This window comes from Anabrus simplex, chromosome 1, assembly GCF_040414725.1.
Source record: "Anabrus simplex isolate iqAnaSimp1 chromosome 1, ASM4041472v1, whole genome shotgun sequence".
Classification (NCBI taxonomy): Eukaryota; Metazoa; Arthropoda; class Insecta; order Orthoptera; family Tettigoniidae; genus Anabrus; species Anabrus simplex.
Window position 1 is genome coordinate 1014738803 of NC_090265.1, and position 10432 is coordinate 1014749234.

General features: G+C 42.0%; 1 protein-coding gene across 1 annotated transcript in view; it reads right to left on the bottom strand.

The window, feature by feature from the left end:
- Positions 1-8952, bottom strand: part of fwd (phosphatidylinositol 4-kinase beta fwd) — a 374395-nt gene extending 365443 nt beyond the window's left edge. The window contains exon 1 of the mRNA XM_067136952.2: positions 8862-8952. The gene's annotated coding sequence lies outside the window, so the exon portion shown is untranslated. The remainder of the gene's footprint in view (positions 1-8861) is intronic.
- Positions 8953-10432: the final 1480 nt, after the last annotated feature.

The window sequence follows — 10432 nt, forward strand, 5'->3', positions numbered from 1 at the left end:
CTCAGTTCCGTGGTATCTGAAGGCGCTCATATTCGTCATCCTCGTGTCGGTAGATTTTCTGGCACGTAAAAGAACTGCGAGAAACAATTGCTACCGCGGCTTGTATGAAAACGGCAAGAGTGGTTAGTGGGACATACAACCAGTAAGTATTAAAGTATCGCACTACAGCCCTTGAAGGGCCTTAACCTACCAGGCTATCGCTGCTCAGCCCGAAGGCCTGCAGATTTCGAGGTGTCGTGTGATCAGCACGACGAATCCTCTCGGCCGTTATTCTTGGCTTTCTAGATTGGGCCCGCTATCTCACCGTCAGATAGCTCCTCAATTCTAATCACGTAGGCTGAGTGGACCTCGAACCAACCCTCAGGTTCAGGTAAAAATCCCTGACCTGGCCGGGAATCGAACCCGGGGCCTCCGAGTAAGAGGCAGACACACTACCCCTACACCACGGGGCCGGCAGTAGATATTAAATAAGGGTTCAAAATGATTGTTCCATCTGGTCTACAGTAGTTTGATAATAACAATTTTTTCGAGCTCTTTAGGCTTTTTCAATCGTGAAATTGTACCAACTTTTCCAAGATGCTAACGGCTAGTAGGTACGGTACACTAGGAAACAACGTGAACCGAGTATATGAGCGTTGGAGGGTTGGCCATACTGATACATAATTTCAAAAAAAAAAAAATCGATATTTCACGCCGTTGTCATTTTATCAGCTGCTGGAGTTAGCCAATCAGATCGCTTCGCGGGCGAATTCAAATGGGCTTTGCGCGGTAATGTAACGTAAGGGTCTATTCTGTCCGAAGCCAGGTCCGAACCTCCACAGAGGTGTGCCTGAGCCGGAGTTTACGTACGGTAGGGTGGCCAGTTCCTTTCTACTCCTCCATTCCCTTAACCCCCCCCCCCCACCCCTCAACAGCGCGTGGCAACCGATCCAAATCTTGACCACGCCCAATGTTGCTTAACTTCGGAGATCTCACGGGATCCGGTGTTTCAACACTGCTATGGCCCTTGGTGGGCTTTGCGCGGTAACGTTGCTAAATCTGCACGTGGCCCAAGACAGGCTTGGGAGCAAGAATCGAAGAAAAAACTTTGCCATGAGAGGGATTTGAACACGCACCTCCGTGCTGACACGATCGTGCCTTAGTAAGTGTGCTACGGTAACACCCACGGCGTGTTTGTGTTTGGTGCTAATTTCTCGGCATGACTCCCAAGCCCGTCTAACCTTTCCCTTCCTTGCGTCACCGAGTACCTTCGATGTGTTAGCGTGACATTAAACCGCTAGCAGAAAAGTAATTAATAATAATAATAATAATAATAATAATAATAATAATAATAATAATAACAACGTTCTGCTATATGTATTTACAGACGCTAGATTGCCTGTATTTTGCCTTGTAAAGGAATTTCTTATGATGTCAGTAAATCTGCTGACACAGATCTCTCGCATTTAAGCACTCTTAAATGCCAATTGGCAGTCAAGGGATTCTACGTCATGGGGGGTGAGCGGCCTACAAATCACGATTCGCAGGTCGTCGGTCTAGTTCCAGAAAAGATGCAGCCAAATGTCGTAAAAGGAGGACCCTTCTGTACCTTAATTAAGGCCACGGCCGCTGGCTGCAATAAATGATTACATTCCTAACAACTAGGCTACACCTCCGTCGAACAAGTTATTCTACTCGTCAAAGCCATGACCAACTAGGCCTTGCTAATAATAATAATAATAATAATAATAATAATAATAATAATAATAATAATAATAATAATAATAATAAACTAATAATAATAATAATAATAATACGACTCATTGGCTGAAAGGTCAGCGTTTAGGCCTTCGGTTCAGAGGGTCGCGGGTTCGATTCCCGGCGAGGTCGGGGATTTTTATCGCGTCTGATTAATTCTTCTGACTCGGGACTGGGTGTTTGTGTTTTCTCCAACACTCTTCAAATACAGACACCACACCACACTACCAACCAACCACTTACAGAAACACGCAATAGTAATAAATTATACATTCCTCCATATAGGGTTGGCGTCAGCAAGGGCATCTGGCCGCAAAATGTAGCCAAATCCATATGTGCGACGCAGTTCGCCCCCGCGACCCCACCGGTTTTGGAAAAGTGGCATAATAATAATAATAATAATAATAATAATAATAATAATAATAAATGTACCGGAGGTACACTCGCCCAGTGCATTTAAATTAAGCGCCTTTGACTAGGCCATCTAGAACTCGGTCGTCAAAGTGTTTGATACAAGAAGTTTGGACATTTTTCGATATGTCTCTATTATCAACTTAGATGCGCCCTCTGGTACGAGAATGAACAATTAAATTTTGAAGTAATTTTGTGTGTCAAGGTTTCCTAAACTGAATTTTGTATTGATTGTTTTTGGTGTTCTAAAGTTTTCAACACTTCTATCTCTTCCCGCCAACTTAATATGTTAACCAATCAGAAAATGTGTACATTTATTTAATTAACCAATTACGGTTTTTGATATTTATTTGATTGGCCCGTGAAAATTGGGGGTGTGTCAGGGTTTCGACCCAGAGAAATCTGAAACCTTCCTCTCCGATTTAAAAGCTGTGACATTTCGGGCCATACTGTCTTTGAGATCGCTCCAGTCAAGAGGTTTAGAGTGTGTACGTAGCGGAGGCAGGGGGAAGGGCTCCCTCGTCCATCTTCAAGAGATCCACCAGCTCAAGGTAATGGCAGATTCTGCTTAACAACAATTGTCTTTCAAAGCTAGCTCGAGGGGAAGGTTGGCGTGGGAGGACATCAGTAGACGAGTAAGTTTGAGTGGTGTCTTTAAAAGTAGGAAAGATCACAATAGGAAGATAAAGTTGGAATTCAAGAGGACAAATTGGGGCAAATATTCGTTTATAGGAAGGGGAGTTAGGGATTGGAATAACTTACCAAGGGAAATGTTCAATAATTTTCCAATTTCTTTGCGATCATTTAAGAAAAGGCTAGGAAAACAACAGATAGGGAATCTGCCACCTGGGCGACTGCCCTAAATGCAGATCAGTAGTGACTGATTGATTTCACATTTCTTTCGCAATGTAACTGTGAATTCTCACTCAAGTCTAAAGAACTTACCCGAACTTACGGAATAAAGAGTGAGGAACCCTCTTGTGTTCCCTCTCAACTTGATATTGAGGTGACTATGATTTTGTAACCTTTAAATTTATCTTAATTTTGTAAACTTTCTTTCCATCTAGTCACCTCCATAGTATAGGCTTAGCCTCTGTAACGTCGGGCCATAAGCCCACATAGGGTTTTAGGTATTTTCGTGTGAATTTGAGGGAGTGCAAGTGTTCGCATCTTAACCTTTTGATTTTCGGCCTGTAACTTTAACCTTTTGTATTCACCAAAGGCCACGTAGTATGGGTACTTGTTACCCCTGTTAAAGTCAATTTCATTCTTTTACTTTTAAGGTAAATTATGTAGACTGTTGACCATATAAGAGAGTGTTTACTGTTTGGCTTTGTAAAATGTAGGTAGGTGCCTTAATAGGCCTGGAACTTGTAATTTTGGAGAATAGTCTCCTAGGAAGTAATTGTGTAGAGAGTAAGGACGCTCGTCCTACTGGTGTAAAAATTGGGAGATCCGTCTTCTTGACTGTTGGTGGAAAGGAGCAGCAGTGGTCATGTAAAATTTGTAATTAGGGAGCTTAAAGCTCATATTGTGAAATTATTGTTATCTGATTATTCTAGACCTCTCTAAAATCGTTACTCAAGCGTACGAGTTAAACTCTTGTACCTGATTAATTGTTATTTTCTAACCCTATTTAAAATTTGAAAAGAAAATGATATTAGGAGGAAATATAAATTTTAAAGTTTTAAATTAGTATTCTGTTCTTTATATATCCACCCATTCATGCCCGCACCTTCTTTCACCTCTGGGTTTCACGGTATCCCCGGAATAATAATAATAATAATAATAATAATAATAATAATAATAATAATAATAATAATAATAATAATAATAATAATAATAATAATAATAATAATAATAATTTCTCCTCCATTGCTATAAATCCCTGACGGACCTTGGCCTACCAAGCGACCGCTTCTCATTCCAAAGGCCTCCAGACTATGATATGACATGGGGTCAGCACGACGAATCCTCTCTTAGCTTTCTAGGCCGGGGTCGGTATCTCACCGTTATACAACTTCTCAATTGTTCTCACAGACTGAGTGGACCTCGAACCGGTACTCAGATCCAGTTAAAAATCCTTGATCTGGCTGGGGATCGAACGCAGGATCTCCAGGTAAAAGGGAGACTCACTATCCCCCGACTGCGGAGGGGCAATACCACTAATAATAATAATAATAATAATAATAATAATAATCGTAAAATCATATAGCGTCAGCTGTTGTGTACAGGCATTTATATTTGACATCATCTACGTTGCCTCCGTGTCAATTTCGACATTCCGTTTTACTCTGCCAGATAGCAAATTTTTTTTTTTTTTTTTTTTTTTTTTTACAAGTTGCTTTACGTCGCACCGACACAGATAGGTCTTATGGCGACGATGGGACAGGAAAGGGCTAGGAGTGGAAAGAAAGCGTCCGTGACCTTAATTAAGGTACAGCCCCAGCATTTGCCAGGTGTGAAAATGGGAAACCACGGAAAACCATCTTCAGAGTTGCCGACAGTGGGGTTCGAACCCACTATCTCCCGAATACTGGATTCTGGCCGCATTTAAGCGACTGCGGCTATCGACCTCGGTAGCAGATCTCTAGTGGGTGGTATAGTCACAGGCTGTGGTCGGGTAAACACCAAACTTGTCACCAGAGATCTTTTACATGCCGACATCACACGACATGGATTGCTAACTAGACTTCTTTCCTCCCTTCAAAAATCCGACTACCTGTGTCGAGTTAGAATCAGCGATTTTGAGACCCAGCCGAGAATCTACCACTGATCCACAGCGTGAGTTAAGATCTGGTACGACAGCCGGCAAGTCAAAGTCGAAGAAGCCAAAGGTTACTTCTTGTTGTTGTTGCTTCTGCTATAGTTGAACGTAGCTTTAATACGGCGGATTTGGGAGACACTGGGACAGAAGAGGACTAGAACTTGGAAGGTAGCAGCCAAGGTCATAATTAAAGTACAGCTCCGGCAGGAACATTAAAAAAATGAAAAAAAAACCACTGAAAACTATATTCTGGCTCCCGACGATGGTAAGGCTCAACTTACCATCTCCTGAATACAAGCTTACAACTATGTGATCCGTACCGCATAGCCAACTCACTCGGTGAAATTACTTCCACAACCTATGTTAGTTTAAACAGTGGGTTACATTCAGCACTATTAACGTCCGACTCGTTGGCTGAACGGTCAGCGTGCTCGCCTTCGGTTCAGAGGGTCCCGGGTTCGATTCCCGGCCGGGTCGGGATTTTAACCTTAATTGGTTAATTCCAATGGCACGGGGCCTGGGTGTATGTGTTGTCTTTATCATCATTTCATCCTCATCATGATGCGCAGGTCACCTACAGGCGTCAAATAGAAAGACCTGCACCTGGCGAGCCGAACCCGTCCTGGGATATCCCGGCACTAAAAGCCGTACGCAATTTCATTTCAGCACTATTAACACCATAATGACGGATCATTAGTGAACTTCTAACGCAGGAAAGCACACCGTCTGGAGGGCTGGAGAGACTTGGGAGAAAGGAGACGAGCTGCTCGACTAAGTCGTATGTTCCGAGTTGTCAGAGGAGAGATGACGTGGAATAACATTAGTAGACGAATAAGTTTGACTGGTGTTTTCAAAAGTAGGAAAGATCACAATATGAAGATAAAGTTGGACTTCAAGAGGACAAATTGAGAGAAATATTCGTTTATAGGAAGGGGAGTTAGGGACTGGAATAATTTACCAAGGGAGATGTTCAATAAATTTCCAAATTCTTTGCAAACATTTAAGAAAAGTGAAGCAACAGTTAGGGAATCTGCTACCTGGGCGACTGCCCTAAATGCAGATCAATGGTGATTGATTGATTGATTGATTGATTGATTGATTGATTGATTGATTGATTGATTGATTGATTGATCGATCGATCACAACGTATGAGGCAGGGTTGGGTTGGCTACTACTGGGCCCCAGGATGGGTCTTATATTATCATTTCTCCTTCGATCTCTCCAGGTTTAATCATATTCATTCTTGTCCCAACGTTAACGAGACGAGGGGGAACTTAAGTGAGTAAAATCGTCACTGGCCTCTCATCTAGGCGTCCACAGTTCGAGTCCATGATACTATATGCGGAAGTTTTGATATGTAAAGTCACGACCCTATAGTTCGGATTCCAAGCATAACTGAAGGTTGGATGGCTATGACCATGATATCAACAGTCTCGTACAACTACCATCTTTCCTGTAACTATAATTTTCCCTCTTTTCCAGTCCATTTGCAACATCATCAATCATCATTCTTGAAAAGACCGAGTTGGCTCCGTGGTAAGGGCCGTGTAGTTGTAAGTTTGCGTTCGGGAAATGGCGTGATTAAACACCAGCATCGATAGACATGGACAGTGTTTTCTGTGGTTTTCTATTTTTACACTAGAAGAATGCTGGAGTTGTTCCTTAATTGTAGCCATGGTCGCGTCCTTTCCATTCCTAGCCCTTTTCTATCCCATCGTCGCTGAAAACATATCTGAGTTAGTGCGATGTTAAACAAACAAACAAACAAACAAACAAACAAACAAACAAACAAACAAACAAACAAATAAATAAATAAATAAATAAATAAATAAATAAATAAATAAATAAATAAATAAATAAATAAATAGGTTCCTCTACGTGTTATAATGTTTGGCAGATCAATCAACGCATCAAAACCATAGTGATAGCCTTGAATGTTAATCAGTGAATAGGCCTGAAAAGAAGTCCTTTAACGTGCTGGTATGTGTAGACATGAATTAAAGCTAAGTAGCGGATCCATATTAGAAGACTCTCCTTTCTGTCTACTTTCCAGAGTATACGAAATGTACACACACCTTCATTATAGACTGTTATGCCTTTCAAAATTCACTCTGCAAGCCTTTCTAAATTAACTTACGTGCCCTCACAATCGTCTTTTTTTAACGGATGAGTTGGCCGTGTGGTTAGGGCCGCGCAGATGTGAGCTTGCATCCGGAAGATAGTGGGTTCGAACCCCACTGTCGGCAGCCCTGAAGATGGTTTTCCGTGGTTTCCCATTTCCACACCAGGCAAATGCTGGGATTGTATCTTAATTAAGGCCATTGCCGCCTCCTTCCAACTCCCAGGCCTTTCCTCTCCCGTCGTCACCATAACCTGTCTGTGTCGGTGCGACGTAAAGCCAATTGTAAAAATAAAATAAAAATCCTCTATTTGCTGTGTGACCTCATTTAGTTCCGCACCTCTTATCCTTAAATCACTACAAACTGAATCTAACCATCGTCACCTTGGTCTCCTACTTCTCTTACTCCCCAAGGCCGAGGCCATTATTCTCCTAGATAACTTATCCTCCTCCATTCGCCTAACCACCGAAGCCTGTTTATATACGTAGAAACTTCAACCATCAAGATCATTCCTAAATTAGCCTTTACCTCCTCATTCCGAGTATCTTCCTGCCATTTTTCCCACTTGTCTTTACCAATAATCATTCTCGACGGTTTTTTTAACATGTTCAAGTTGCTGCGAGTACTCAATTGCATTGGAATGAAATGAAATGGCGTATGGCTTTTTGTGTCGGGAGATCCCAGGACGGGTTCGGCTCGCCAGGTGCAGGTCTTTTGATTTGATTCCCGTAGGCGACCTGCTCGTCGTGATGAGGATGAAATGATGATGAAGACAGCACATACACCCAGCCCCCGCGCCAGGGAAATTAACCAAATGATGGTTAAAATTCCCGACCCTGCAGGGAATCGAACCCGGGACCCCTGTGACCAAAGGCCAGCACGCTAACCATTTACAGTGGGCATGGAGCCCTTAATTGCATTCATTGCCTGGATCACGATGTACAATACTCCGGACGTTTTGTTTTGAGGTGAGCTATCCACGTCCCGATTACTTTTCGCATTTTTAGGAACATTCTGTATATTGTGTTATTGCCCTTAACAATATGAAATTGACGGAGGCAATAGCACTTTCTGACTCGGCGAGGAAATAATAATAATAATAATAATGTTATTGGTTTTACGTCCCACTACTTTTCCAGTTTTTGGAGACGCCGAGATGCCGGAATTTAGTCCCGCAGGAGTTCTTTTACGTGCCATTAAATCTACCGACACGAGGCTGACGTATTTGAGCACCTTCAAATACCACCGAACTGAGCCAGAATCGAACCTCCCAAGTCGCGGTCAGAAGGCCAGCGCCTCAACCGTCTGAGCCACTCAGCCCGGCGGCGAGGAAAGCAATCATTCCTTATTTCGTTAGTACAGATCTTTAGTGACGCTTAGGCTATCTAATGACGGCTGATGGGGAGCTAACCAATCTTTGGACTGAAGACTCGACATACATACATACATACATACATACATACATATCGAGTTCTATAAGGTAACTATAGTTGTCAATATTTTCAAAACTGAAAAAAAAAAAAAAAAAAAAAAAAAAAATAGTCCATCGGAGCCTGGGATAGAATCAATCATACTTGAACCAAAATACAATCTCAGCATTCCACAGGGAGGAGAAGAAGATAAAATCCACATTCTATATGGCCACTATTAGTCACTTACTTCGAGCTGTAGAGCTTTAAACTTAGCCGGAAGACGGTGATTCTTCGTATTGTCAGCTTGGCGCTTATTTTTTACTTGAACGTATTTGTAGCATCCCTGTTCAAGCATGGAGGACCATGAACCATGAACGAAACAGCTGATAACAGTAGAATAATGGCTGTACTTACCAGACGAAGACAAAGCGCCTGACAACTGTACCAACTCGCAGACCACTGACAGGCCTACGCACTCGGTCAGATCCACGAGCTACATGCATGCGGTTAGGATTATTCACTCAGCGAATCACGACTACGTCATCAACCAATGACGTTAAGGTGATCGTCATAGATGTATCATTCCTGCAACCACAAGAATATCTTATCTGTTTAACACATCACTCTTTGATAGTGTCATCGCATTTTTTTTTCGTTTTATTTGGGTAGCCTGTATACCATCAGACGTGAAGTTGTGGACTGATAGCAAAACTGCGCCAGCTGTCAAAGGAATGTAGAAGGATCAATCTCTCTACCTCCCGAAAAGTGTGTAAACTGCGTCAGTGTTCACCTTTGGATCTTTCAGCTTCAATCTCTCGACCATGAGGGTGTCAAGCCACATGCCTGGAGAAACACATTCAAACGTCTAGGGCTTATATATCGATAGCAAATATATATATACTGTAATAAGAGTTTTGTCTGTACACTGCTCAGGATTTAAAAAGAATGGTATTTCTATATCGGTCGTGTCCATAGTAGCAAGGAAATGCACTTTTTAATTTTCCGTAATTTCTGTCTGCATCACGAGAAAACGGCTGAAGAGAATTTAATGGAAATCGGTATGTAAAGTCGAGAAATAAGTCGCTACACTCTAGGTCTAATAAATGGTAGTTTAGGGAAAGGCCTAAACTTAAATTCTCAAATTTTTATGTTAGTAGTGGTCCTATCCAAATGAAAATCGATATGCAAAGTCGGGAAATAAGTCACTACAATCTAGGTCATAAATAATTTTATTCACGCTGAGTGGAATGGTACTTTAGAGGAAGGCCTAAAATTTAATTCTCAAATATTTGTGTTATTAATGGTCCTATCGACAAATACTGCATTACCAAAGTTATATAGTATTACATTTACGATCATTTATGTCTTATACATTTTTACCGTACCGGCTACAACAGTGATATCCATGAATGTGGATTTTTGTTGCTAAGTCCATATCAGTGCCATGTCACGAGAAAATGGGTAGACAGAATTTAATGAAAATCGTTATGTAAAGTCGGGGAATAAGGAACTACATTCTACGCTATAAATACTTTCGTAAGACGTCCTAATACCACAGAGTCGAAAGAAAACTAAATGCGAAAGCCTACAATACAGGAAGCTCATAACATTAAACAACAATAACTTTACGTCGCACTGACACAGATGTATTATGGCGACGATGGGATAGGAAAGGGCTAGGAGTGGAAAGGAAGCGGCCCTGACGTTAATTACGTTACAGCCCCACCATTTGCATGGTGTGAAAACGGGAGACCACGGAAAACCATCTTCAGGGCTGTCGACAGTGGTTTTCGAACCCACTACCTCCCGCCCCTAACCGCATGGCCAACTCGCCCGGTCGTACCTAGTATAACAGCCTGCCTGAATATTGGCGGAGTTAGATAACTTTCTTCTTAAGCATGTCATTCCTCTGGTTCATACATTTTCTGATACTACTGGTACTGGTGGAGGCGTGGAGGATCCAACCAGCTTTCGGGCTAAATACC